Source organism: Nannospalax galili, unplaced genomic scaffold (assembly GCF_000622305.1).
Source record: "Nannospalax galili isolate Female #2095 unplaced genomic scaffold, S.galili_v1.0 scaffold511, whole genome shotgun sequence".
Classification (NCBI taxonomy): domain Eukaryota; kingdom Metazoa; phylum Chordata; class Mammalia; order Rodentia; family Spalacidae; genus Nannospalax; species Nannospalax galili.
The window spans coordinates 2,123,260-2,137,520 of NW_008331831.1; the positions used below are offsets into that span (position 1 = coordinate 2,123,260).

The 14,261-nt window shown below is 38.5% G+C and overlaps 1 long non-coding RNA gene and 1 pseudogene across 2 annotated transcripts in view; one reads left to right on the plus strand and one right to left on the minus strand.

Moving 5' to 3' along the window:
• LOC103728978 overlaps window positions 1-14,261 on the plus strand; it is a 52,085-nt gene that overhangs the window by 23,139 nt on the left and 14,685 nt on the right. The gene's annotated exons all lie outside the window — the stretch shown is intronic.
• Window positions 544-1,119, minus strand: LOC103728980 (annotated as a pseudogene).

The following is a 14,261-nucleotide window of genomic DNA, read 5'->3' on the forward strand; positions in this document are numbered from 1 at the left end:
TAGGTTATGCTTAAGAATTAAAGCAAGTATATTACTCTGATGGAAATATGGGAAGTCTCTCATTCATGCAATATAGGGATAATATTCAAGTCCACAGGGAAATAATCCCACTCTTCTTATTTTGTAAATGTATCCATTATAATCATCTACAGTAATAAATGAGGAAACCTATGAAGTTTCTCACAAGGCTGATAATACATTTTCAACTCACCAGAAGCACCTGATATCTACAGCTAATTTATATTTAGACAACATTTCAACAAAACCAAAACAGGCCTTACAAATTCCTATAAACCAAGCTTCCAGTGGTCTAAGGACAGTCAGTAATTAATGCAACCACCCAGAGGATTATGGCTGTTCCTTAAGGAGTGCATGTTCAACCTGTCAACACCAGAGGTAATCATCTTATATTAATTTACACGTAATTCCATTTAAATTCTTTATCCAAGTATAACATGTGAAAACAGTCTTTCCACAAGCAAAAGAATGTGGAAACATTTAAAAAACAAGGAGTCATTTGTTAAAGTAACTAACTGTTCAGATTCCATAGGCTACTCTTGGAAAAAGGATCTTGCTGGATAGAATCTTTTCATTTGGTGGCTTTTTGCATGCACGTAACTGGACCAAGTCTTCTGTATTGTTCTAAGAACTCACCAAAACATAGATCATGCCATATAGGTAGTAAAAAAAAAAAAAAACCCTAGAAGGTATAAAGCTAATTTGCACCATTCTTCTTTCTGACTGTATGCTAGAGTATCTGTGTTTATGATGGTTGTTGGGTCATAGAATCCAGGGTCGCTCATCACTGGTCTACTCATATACCTTCAAATATGATATGCCAAAAGGGGCATATTGAGACCCAGTGTAATCCACTCTGCTGAACTAAGAAACATGACACTGAAGAAAGCATGGATGAAGAACTTGGGAAGTATAAGAGGATTCAGGCCATTACGCTGGTCTATAGGATTCTTGTAATCAGTCTTCAGTTCATCAAATGCTATAAAATGCCAGATGGCGAAGATAAGTGAGGTGGTGAGCAGCAGCGCCAGCATGTAGCAGAAGCTTGTGAACGTGAACGACATGGCCAGGGAGGAGCTGGTGGGCCCCGCCTGGGCCAGTGGAGACCCCTACTGTTTCCTGTTTCAACTTCTTACCCTTCATATTCCCTCCCTTGCATTGGATTTGCATTTCTTTGCTCCTCTTTGTCTCGAGTCTTAAGTTACTAGTGACTACTAACTGTACATATTTGTTCTTTGTTTATATGGGTATTCATTTCTGTAAGTTTCTTCTAATACTGGCTATAATCTACAAATTTTGATGTTTCACTCATTGTTACAAATATTTTTAAATTTCCTTGAAACAGTTTCTTTTGCCATGTTTTATTTTGAAGCATTTTGTTTGATTTCCAATTATTGGAAAATGTTCTTACTATCTTTCTATTATTTCATTGGTTAATCCTGTCCTATTCAGATAATACACTGTGCATATGTTTCTACTTCCCAGCTGATTTTTATTATGTTAAAATATCTATAGCATAAAAATTAGTGCCTGAACCATTTTTTAGCCTGGCATGGTGGTGCATGCCTTTAATCCCAGGGCTCAGGAGGCAGAGGCTGGCAGATTTCTGTGAGTTCGAGACCAGCCTGGTCTACACAGTGAGTTCAGGCCAGCTGGAGCTACAGGGAGACCCTGTCTCAAAAAGACGGAAAAAAAAAAAAAGTTAGTGCCTGAACCATTTTTAAGTGTATAATTGTACAATTCAGAGCTTTAAACAAAAATACAAGATAACTAACAACACTATGCATTTCCAGAACATTTTTCTACCATCTGAAACAGAAACTTTGCATTCATTAAAGAGTAATTCTAGATGCCCCACGCTTATGACTTCTAACTTCTTCCCCTCACTGTAACATCTAATCTAGTTTCTGTAGACCACTCTATGCTTATTCTGGCATGCTCTTAATTTTCTTCTTGCTACAATTTGTTTTGTGGTCAGTGCTATTCTATTTGGTACACATCCCACGATCATTAAAAATACTCTCTACCTGCTGATGTTAGGTGGAGCAGTCTTAAGTTAATATTGTCAAGTTGGTCATCAGTATTGTTCTTTTATATTTCACTATTTTGTGTGTTGGGTAGTGGGAATAAAACCTAGGGTCTTTGCATGCTAGACAAGTACTTTAACACTGAGCTATATCCCACCCTTCATTTTCATTTTGAGACAATGCCTTGCCAAGTTGTCATTGGTGGCCTTGAAATTGCTCTGTAGCCCAGGGAGGCCTTGAACTTATTATATTCCTGGTTCAGTTTTCTAAGGGGTTAGAATTATAGGCCTATACTTCCAGATCCAGCTACTCCACTAATTTTTAAAAATTAAATTGTTCTCTCAATTTCTGAAGTGTTCATGTCTTGTGTATACACATAGATTTCTTTTCCTTTCCTTTATCTCTGTTTTTGTTTTGTATATTTTGATAAATGTACACTCAGAAGTATTACTTCTTTGGATGGGCTACCCATTTGTAATTGTGTCCTCCCTCTTTTTCTCTACAATAATACTTCTTTTTCTAAATCTGTTTCAGTGTAAGCTGTCCAGATTCATGACCTGGAAGTATTCCATCTCACATTCCCAAGTCACATATCTTAATCTAATTTAGTCAGAAAATCCAGTAGTTTACATGTTTCTAAAAACAGAACTATTGGCCTTAGAACAAATTGAGAGCTGTTTAGTGACTAAAGCATACAACCTCAAACACAAGGCATTCTCACATTACCAAAAAAGAAAAGTTTTAGAAGGCATTCTGTTGGTTAGTCAGTAGAACTAGCGTATTGAATGAGGTTTGCAATGGCACATGGAGCCATCCTTTGGGTTTTCCCCTACATTTTAGGACCTATTACCTATTTCCTTGTTTATACTTCCTCAAAACTAATGTTTTCCCAGCAAGCTTTAGGGGACACAAGCATCATGGTGATCCTCACCCCCTATGCCAGAATACACACTCCCACTCCCTAAATACCAACCCAAATTCCTGAGGGAGCCGAGATCTACTTGGCATCTATTTCTGGATCTCAGAGTAGTGGAGAATTTTGTCAGGTTGTTTTTAGTCCTAACAAGGCAGCATAACCCAGCATAGCTGGCTGTGGAATTGGTGGAAGAAATATCTCCTCACAGGGCTGGAGAGATAGCTCAGCGGTTAAGAACATTGTTCTTGCAGAAGACCCGGGTTCGAATCCCAGCACCCACATGGCAGCTAACAACTGTCCATAACTCCAGTACCAGGGGATCCAACAGCCTTGTCTGTCCCACGACACAGGTGCACCTACCTACATACAGGCAATACACACATACACATAAAATAAATAAATAAATAAATAGATAAATAAATAAATAAATAATATCTCCTCACTACCTATTCAGGGCTGACATTTCCCTGCTATAAGTCTTCCAAAACCAAAAAGCCACAGTCCAGAAAACAGCTTGTACAGTTAAAGAGAACACTGTCTTTGGTGAGATTTGACAGAAAGGTTAAATGATGAAAATGGGAACATTCTTTCCGAGTCTCAGACTTCTCTTCTGGAATATGAGGATGATAGCACCTGCCTCGGAAGGTTGTTGTGAAGATGAAAAGTGTTAATTGATAAGGGTTTGCAAGATGGTTCAGCAGATTAAGACACTTGCTGCCTGCCAAGCCTGATGACCTGAGTTTGATCCCTGGGACCGACATGGTCCCAAGAGAGAATCAACTTCTGCAAGTTGTCCTCAGACCTCCGCATGCATGGACATACATGAACACACACACACACACACACACAATAAATAAATAAATGTAATAATTTTTAAAATAAGATAATTGGTAAGAATTTAATATGCTGTAAAACTCTAATGTTAGTTGTTAATAGTCCTTTCTCTGTGTACTAACAAGAGTTATCACTTTACAAATTTGGTCTTAATTGGAAAAGTTGATACATTTAGATTTATATTTCCGTCAAATTCTTTGTTTACTTTCTAGAGAGAAGCATTGGTACTTCAGCATTTTTTTCCTGGTGCTGGGAACTGAACCCAGGGCCTTGCACTATAGGCAAGTCTTCTACATTAAGCTAAATCCCAGACCCTCAGCAAATTATTTTAAAATCCTTTATCCTTTCTATTACTGCTTCACTTTCCATCTTCAACAGATTATTAAATCCACCCACATTTTTCCCAATGAATTCATGTTCATTTAAAGGTATGCCAAGTATACAGAATATTTTCATGACTATATATGGGACATTTTATCTTTTAGAGACTAAATTTGAAACCTAAAACTCTTCTCTGTGCTCTTTCTAAAACATATCATCTCCAAATACCAGACTCGAGTTCTCAGAAATCTTGTGTAGTCATTATTACCCACTCAGCTTCTAAGTCCAGCTACTGATACAGCTTTTCTGGGTAATCCACTCTTTAGTGTATACAGAATTTTAAAGTTTGCAATAAAGTATATGCGTTTTTTGAAGTATGTGAGATTGATAAGAAAGAGTGTAAGTTATATTTAAAATATTTTAGCACAGATTATCCTGAAATTTTTGTTATTCAGAATAGTTTATAGATTTTAGTGTGCTTTAGCATTGTCTCTGCTCATCCATGTCATGTATCTATATGAACATGATTATTGATAAAAGTTCAAAGAAATACTATTGAAAACGTACCCTGAGGCCAGTGAAATGACTCAGCAGGTAAAGGTACTTGCTGTGCAAGCCTGACAGTCTCGGATCCCTGGATCTCAAGATGGAAGGAGAGAACTGACTCCTAAAAGCTGTGCCCTGACCTTCAGATGTGTGCATTGGCATGCATGCACACATGCTCACACATTACACATACACATACAATAACAATAAATTATTTATTTATTTATTTATTATTGTCTTTTTGAGACAGGGTCTCCCTGCAGCCCCAGCTGGCCTGGAACTCACTATGTAAACCAGGCTGGCCTCGATCTCACAGAGATCCACTTGCCTCTGCATTTTGAGTGCTGGGATCAAAGGCATGCATCACTACACCTGGCTCATAAATTAATAATTTTTAAAAGAGAGCATACTGTGAAAAGTTTTTTTAAGGAAAAAAAATTCCAAGCCAGCTTGCCTATTTAGAATTTGTTTTATGGACGTTTTCTTTGCAAATATGAAATGAGGGCTGGAGAGATGGCTCAGTGGTTAAGAGCCCTGGTTGCTCTAGCAGAAGAGCCAGGTTCAAATCCCAGCATCCACATGGTGGTTAACAACTGCCCATAACTCCAGTTCCAGGGGATCCAACAGGCAGGCATAACACTCATACACATTAAATAGCTAAAAATTAAGAAAATGTGAAATGTAGAAAATTTTCAATTATTTTATTTTCTCAATTGTTTGCAATCTAAATAAACATAAGTTTTATGCATTTTATGTATTGGATGATGACAAATGCAGTCATAGTGACTAAGAATTGTCATTTTCAGAAGACAACATTTTTATCTATTAATTATTCCTATTTGAAAATGTAAGTATTCATTTTCAAAATGAAATAATATCAGTATTCATTAATTTCATTGCTAAAACTTTATGATGAGGTTGGATATGTATATTGGTTGGTAAAATGCTTAACTAGCAAACATAATACCCTGGGTTCATCCCCAGTACTGCATACAGAAGTTCTAGCTACACAGGGAGTTTGAGGCCAGCCTGTCTCTAGATAAATAAATAAATAGAATCTCATCACAAGATTTTAAAATTAATGCACTAAAAAGATTCCATGTTTTAACTAAAAGTATCATTTCTATTTTTTACATAATATTTTAAATTTATTCTTGAGAATTTCATTCACGTATCAATGCATTTTGATTTTATCTATTCCCCATTGCCCTTCTCCAATCTCTTCCAGGTTTTCCTCCCACATTGATCTTCTCCTTCTCCTCTTCTTTTATAATCCACTAAGTCCAATTAGTGTTGATTGTGTGTACGTGGGGCTGGATCATCCATTGTCGAATGAGCAATCTACCAGTGGCCACACACCCCCAAATGCCAATCCCTCCCCAGCAGTGATCAATGTATGGGTCAGGGATGTATGGGAACTATATATTCCATTCAATTTTGCTGTGACCCAGAAACTGCTTTAAAAAGAAAGTCTATTAAAACAAAACCAAATAAAACAGAATGCTTAAAGTGCTAGGAATTGCGTTTGGGTCCTCTGCAAGAACAGTGAGTGCTCTTAAGCACTGAGCTGTCTCTCCAGCCCTTTAACAGTATCTTTTGCAAAGCAGACTTTTGTTTTTGTTTGAACCCAAGACTTTGAGTGAGTTGGGCAAGCACTCTAAGAATAAGCTATATCCCCGACACTTGTTTTTTTGAGATAAAGTCTTGCTATGTAGCCCAGGATGGCTTTGACTCATGATGCCTCTACTCCACCTCTTTGAAGTGCTAGAAGCACAGACAGGTACCATAATGCATGCCCGTCTTAATGCAGAGATTTTTAATTTTAATCAAGTCCATTTTATCAATTCTTTTTTGTTGTTGTTGATGGTACTTTTGGTGTATCTGACAAATCATCACTATATCAAAGGTAACTTTTTCCTCGTCAAACTTATATTTATTTACTTTTATTTTATGTGTGTGAGTGTATTGTCTGCACGTGTGTAAGTGCACCCGTGTCATGCAATGCCAGTGGAGGTCAGAAGAGAGTGTTGGATCTCCTGGAACTGGAGTTTATGGTGATTGTTAGCTGCCATGTGAGTGCTGAGAGCTCAACCCAAGTCCTCTGCAAGAGCAACCAGTGCTCTTAACCACTGAACCATTTCTCCAGCTCCCCTTCTAATTTTTTAGTTTTAGCACTTTACACTTAGGTCTTTGATTTGTTTGTGATCTTAATAGATTTCTGTCTAGATTCTTTTCCACTGGCCTCCACATGTGAGTATTCAGTTATTTTAGTGCCATTTGTTGAAAAGACTATTCTCTATTCAATTGCCTTTGTCAAAAATCAGCTCATTGTCAGTTTCTGGGCTTTCTATTCTAGTGTATCCTGATTACTATTGCTGAAGCATAAGGGATTTATGGGATTTTTGTTTATTTTTGAGATGAGGTCTCACTATGTTGCCCAGGCTACCCTTGAATTCTTGTGCTTAAGTGATTCTTTGTTTTAGGACTAGAAGCACATGTTATCACAGTGGCTCCTGTAGGAAGTCTTGACTGGTGTTTTAGTTCATTTACATTTAATGTAATTACTATTAGTTTAGGACTAATTTTTCTTCTCTCTGGTTTCGTTTCTCTATTTTCTTTGTCCTTCTGTCCTCTGGGTTACTCGTGCATTCTTTACAATTCCATTTGGATTGGTATGGCACATTTGACTATAATTTTCTCTCAGTAAAGGAACAGTTTTCCAGTAACTACACTAGGTATTTACTTTTATATGTTTTACAACTTACCAAAGTATACTAGTGTTCACAACTTACTAGTTCAAATCAAGTGTTAGAACCATGCTTTCTTTCATAACCTGGTAGTGTTCCCAATTTTAATATAATTGCCTTAAGTATAACCTATACACATGTTTATAATCACAACAGGCAGTGGATATCATCCTGGGCAGGCCTGTTAAAATCAAAGGAGGCTTTAAAACAAGATGAAGCATCAGAGAAACTCATTGGTTTGTTGCCTAGGGGCCCTCTAGGAGCTGAAAGCCAGCCCCATATCAATAGTCAACAAGAACACAACAATCGCCATCCTATAATTTTGAGAAAGCAAATTCTGTAATGAATTGAATGGTCTTGATAAAGGACTCTGAACTTCACATGAGACCCACAGCCCCAGGTACACACTAATTTCACCTTGGTGACGCCTTAGCATAGGAACCAACAAGCCTGTACTTGGCTTACTGAGTCAAGTTTGTATACCCAGAGGTCCCCCCAGTGTGAGGTCATCCACTGGAGCCTATTCAGCCTACCAAGCGTCACTCCATTAAAGAAGATCAACTCTCCCTCACCCAGTAGTGATCAGCTGCCAGTAGTTCCTCGACAAAGTTGTGACTGCCTGCTCATTTCCCCAGTTCTTTGGTTTTTTTTGTCTGATTGAGTTTGCATGGATCTTGTACATGCTGTCGCCATTGCTGTAAGTTCACATGAGCAAGGTCCCAGGAACCTGTAAAACTGTTACCTTACAGTCCCTTATGGTCATGAACTTCCTCCCCTAGTTTTTACAATCTTTCCTCCCCTTTCTTCCACAGTGGTTCCTGAGTTTTTTTGTCTAATATCTTTTTTAAAATATTTTATTTTTATTTTAGACATGTGAGTGTATTGCCTGCACGTGTGTAAGTGTACATGCATTGTCCAATGCCCACTGAGGTCAAAAGAGAGCGTTGGATCTCATGGAACTGGAATTTAGGACAGCTGTTAGCCATCATCTGGGTGCTGGGAACAGAACTGGCTCTCTGCAAGAGCCAGTGCTCTTAACCACTGAACCATCTTTTCAGCCTTTGTCTAATATCTTAAAATTATAATTCCATGTATATTTCAGGGTTTTCACTTATTTTACCTGGGAAGATAAACCTAGTTCCTGTTACTTCATTTTGGCTGACAATGGAGTTCCAGTGCTATATCGTAGACTTTATTTTTTACATTTATTTGTTTGCTTACTGTGTGTGTGTTTATGTGTCTATGCTCACACACACATTATAGTGTGCACATGGAGGTCAGAGAAGAATTTGTGAGTTGGTTCTCTTCTTCCACTCTGTGGGTTCCAGGGATTGAACTCAGATTATCAGGCTTGATGGCAAGTGCCTTTATCTGCTGAATCATCTCTCCAGCCAGCCCTATACCAAATACTTTTAAAACCTCTTGTTCTTATTTATAGTGTTCTTTTTACCCCTTCCTTCCTTCCTTCCTTCCTTCCTTCCTTCCTTCCTTCCTTCCTTCCTTCCTTCCTTCCTCCCTCCCTCCCTCCCTCCCTCCCTCTCTCCCTTCTTTCTTTCATGTGTATATAGGTGTACTCCCAGTTCATGCACATCAAGCAAGAGGTGGGCATCAGGAGTCATCCTCTTACTCTGTCTACCTTATTTGTGTGTGTGACTGTGTGTATACATCCATGTATAGGCACTTATAGAGATACATACATTTCCATCTGTATGTGCATGTGTGCACTTATAAGGTATTGGTTTACATGATCATGGAAACTGAAAAGCCTCGTGATCCACAACCTACCAGTTGGAGATCCGGCCTTTTTACACTATCCTGCCTTTTTACACTATCCAGGTTCTCAAAGAATTGGATGATGCCCACCCACGATGGGAGGGAGCTGCTTTATTCAGCCCATCAATTCAAATGCTAATCTCATCCAGAAATACCCTCTAAGGCAGTCACCTTTTCATTACTATTATGAAATACCCAACACAGGCTACTTATGAAGCTAGAGGTGTTTTTAGCTCATAGTTTGGGAAGTTTAAAGTTTAGCACCATGTAGGTTCATGGCAAAGGCTGCCCCTTAGCTACATGGCCTCATGACATGAATAGCTACTGCAAACAGAGGTTAGGAGTGAGCAAGTGTTGTCTCTGGGGCTGGGAGCAGCTTTCCATTTATAAAACTCCTCTCCTGAGAATGGCAAAACTACCGCATGCCTCCGATGTCCTAGGTACCACCTCTTCTTAGAAGCTCTACCACTAACAGCATCATCCTCAGGGCCAAGCCCTTAACACATGAGCATTTGAGGAAACACAGACCATATCTGAACCATAGCCACATAGACACATCCAGAAGTAATGTTTAACCAGTTATTTAGTAATCCCATGACCCAGTCAGGTTAACACATAAAAGTAACCATCATACCTACCTTTAAGGAATTCACAGCCTAGGGCATGGGCATCCTTAGGCTAATAAACAATGTCATTTTAGAGAAGTTGGAGCAAGACACTGCCATGTCTATACAAAAAATCCTAACAAAATAGAAGAGTCTGCTGAAGCATTGTAGGATTAGCACTTGTTCCAGCCTCAGTGTGGGGGCTAAGCAGGAATCTAAAGCAGCCATCTATCGATAGGTAAAGGCTAGTTAAAAGAAATGCTACTTGTAGGGCTGCAGAGATGGCTCAGTGGTTAAGAACACAGATTGCTCTTACAGAGGACCCAAGTTCCATTCCCAGCACCCACAAGGCAGGTAACAACCATCTGTAATTCCAGTTCCAGGGGATTTGATGCCTTCTTCTGACCTTTATGGGCATTACACGACACGGGTACACTTACACACATGCAGGCAATACACGCATATGCATAAAATAAAAATAATAAATAATATTTAAAGTTTGTACTGTTAAGTTCAGCAGCAAATTTAAAAAATATGTTTTTTTTCCATTTTGAAAAACAACTTTTGTTCTCACATTCTGGAGTTTTTTTAGTATAATGAAGTGACATATTACTTCCTTCCTTCCTTCCTCCCTCCCTCCCTCCCTCCCTCCCTCTCTCCCTTCTTTCTTTCATGTGTATATAGGTGTACTCCCAGTTCATGCACATCAAGCAAGAGGTGGGCATCAGGAGTCATCCTCTTACTCTGTCTACCTTATTTGTGTGTGTGACTGTGTGTATACATCCATGTATAGGCACTTATAGAGATACATACATTTCCATCTGTATGTGCATGTGTGCACTTATAAGGCATTGGTTTACATGATCATGGAAACTGAAAAGCCTCGTGATCCACAACCTACCAGTTGGAGATCCGGCCTTTTTACACTATCCTGCCTTTTTACACTATCCAGGTTCTCAAAGAATTGGATGATGCCCACCCACGATGGGAGGGAGCTGCTTTATTCAGCCCATCAATTCAAATGCTAATCTCATCCAGAAATACCCTCTAAGGCAGTCACCTTTTCATTACTATTATGAAATACCCAACACAGGCTACTTATGAAGCTAGAGGTGTTTTTAGCTCATAGTTTGGGAAGTTTAAAGTTTAGCACCATGTAGGTTCATGGCAAAGGCTGCCCCTTAGCTACATGGCCTCATGACATGAATAGCTACTGCAAACAGAGGTTAGGAGTGAGCAAGTGTTGTCTCTGGGGCTGGGAGCAGCTTTCCATTTATAAAACTCCTCTCCTGAGAATGGCAAAACTACCGCATGCCTCCGATGTCCTAGGTACCACCTCTTCTTAGAAGCTCTACCACTAACAGCATCATCCTCAGGGCCAAGCCCTTAACACATGAGCATTTGAGGAAACACAGACCATATCTGAACCATAGCCACATAGACACATCCAGAAGTAATGTTTAACCAGTTATTTAGTAATCCCATGACCCAGTCAGGTTAACACATAAAAGTAACCATCATACCTACCTTTAAGGAATTCACAGCCTAGGGCATGGGCATCCTTAGGCTAATAAACAATGTCATTTTAGAGAAGTTGGAGCAAGACACTGCCATGTCTATACAAAAAATCCTAACAAAATAGAAGAGTCTGCTGAAGCATTGTAGGATTAGCACTTGTTCCAGCCTCAGTGTGGGGGCTAAGCAGGAATCTAAAGCAGCCATCTATCGATAGGTAAAGGCTAGTTAAAAGAAATGCTACTTGTAGGGCTGCAGAGATGGCTCAGTGGTTAAGAACACAGATTGCTCTTACAGAGGACCCAAGTTCCATTCCCAGCACCCACAAGGCAGGTAACAACCATCTGTAATTCCAGTTCCAGGGGATTTGATGCCTTCTTCTGACCTTTATGGGCATTACACGACACGGGTACACTTACACACATGCAGGCAATACACGCATATGCATAAAATAAAAATAATAAATAAATAAATAAATAAGAAATGCTACTTGAAAAAAATATAGTAGTAAATACAGACAGACATGGAAAATATGTGCTTTTGGGGTAAGGGCAAATAGTTTTAGCATGACTATGTCGATAGTTTTCTTAATTAATTTGCATTTGTAAATGCACAGAAAAAGTAAGACAAAGCACTTTATCCCTCAGTATTTGTTGAGTGCTTGCTCTGTGCAGTGCTCTGCTAGACTCTTGAGCTGCACTCCTGAGAAAAGAGTACTCTTACCGGGTAAAGACACAACCAAAAAAGAAAAGTATAGACCCATATCCTTAATGAACATAGATGCAAAAATTCTCAACAAAATACTTGCAAACTGCATACAAACACACATCAGAAAGATCATTCACCATGATCAAGTAGGCTTCGTCCCAGAGATGCAGGGATGGTTCAATATATGCAAATCAATAAACTTCATTAATCATATAAATGGACTCAAAGACAAAAACCACATTATCATCTCAATAGACACAGAAAAGGCTTTTGACAAAATTCAGCATGACTTTAAGTTCAAAGTCTTAGAGGGATTAGACTGGCAGGAACATACCTCAACATAATTAAAGCTATACACAACAAACCCACAGCCAATATCATTCTAAATGGAGAAAAACTGGAAGCATTCCCATTAAAATCAGGAACCAGACAAAGATGTCCACTATCTCCACTCCTTTTCAACATAGTGCTTAAAACTCTTGCTAGAGCAGTAAGACAAGAGAAGGAAATTAAAGGAATACTAATTGGAAAAGGAGAGTCACTTTTTGCAGATGATATGATATTATACTTAAGAGATGCCAAAAGTTCCACCAGAAAACTCCTAGAACTGATCAACACTTTCAATATAGTTGCAGGTTATAAAATCAATCTGCAAAAATCAGTAGCCTTCCTATATACCAATAACAAGCAATTGGAGAAAGAATACAGGGAAATGCTCCCATTCACAATTGCTGCAAAAAATTAAAATATCTTGGAATAAATCTGATGAAAGACACCAAAGATCTCTACAATGAAAATTTTAAATCGTTAAAGAAAGAGATTGAGGAAGACACCAGGAGATGGAAGGACCTCCCATGTTCATGGATTGGAAGAATTAATATTGTTAAAATGGCCATCCTACCAAAAGCAATATATAGATTCAATGCAATCCCAATCAAAATCCCTGTGACATACTTCACAGGATTAGAAAAATCCATCCTTAAATTCATATGAAGGCACAAAAGACCCTGGATAGCCAAAGCAACCCTGAGCATAAAGAGCAACGCTGCGGGGATTACAATACCAGATCTCAAAGTGTACTACAGAGCCATAGTCATAATAACAGCATGGTACTGGTGCAAAAACAGACTCATAGATCAATGGAACATCACTGAAGATCCAAACCTAAGTACACCCAATTTCAGCCATCTGATATTTGACAAAGGTGCCAAGAACACACAATGGAGGAAAGACAGCATCTTCAACAAATGGTGCTGGCAAAACTGGATCTCCACCTGTAGAAGAATGAAACTAGATCCTTATCTTTCGACTTGCACAAAAGTCAACTCCAAATGGATCAAAGACCTCAATGTGAAACTGGAAACCCTTAAGGTATTAGAAGAAAATATTGGCAATAACTTACAAGATATAGGTGTAGGAAAGGATTTTCTAAATCAGACAGAAGTTGCTCAGGGATTAAGGTCAGCAATCTACAAGTGGAACCTCATTAAACTAAAAAGATTCTGTACAGCAAAAGAAACAATCAGAAAAGTGAAGAGAAAACCCACAGAATGGGAAAAAAATCTTCACCAGTGACACATCTGACAGTTTTAACATCCAGAATATATAAAGAACTCAGAAAATAAAGAGGCGAAAAACCAAATGACCTGATTAAAAGATGGGCTAAAGATTTAAACAGAGAGTTCTCAAAGGAATAAAGATGGCTAAGAAATATCTCAAAAAGTGTTCAACATAATTAGTAATTAGGGAAATGCAAATTAAAACCACCCTAAGGTATCACCTTACCTCAATCAGACTGGTTAGGATCAAGAGAACAAATGATACCAAATGCTGGTGAGGATGTGGAGAAAGGGAATGCTCATTCACTGCTGGTGGGACTGCAAATGTGTGCAGCCTCTATGGAAAACTGTGGAGAACTCTTAAAAAACTAAAAATAAACCTACTATATAACCTGGTTATACCACTCCTTGGCATATACCCAAAAGACTCATCCTATTGTAGAGACACTTGTATAACCATGTCTGTTGCTGCTCTTTCCACAATAGCTAGGAGATAGAAGCAACCTAAGTGCCCTTCAACTGATGAGTGGTTAATGAAAATGTGGCATATTTACACAACAGAGTTCTATTCAGCAGTAAAGAAAGATGAAATAATGAAATTTGCAGGTAAATGGATGGATCTAGAAACTGTTATACTAAGTGAAGTAACACAGACTCAGAAAAAAAATCAACATATGTTCTCCCTCATATGT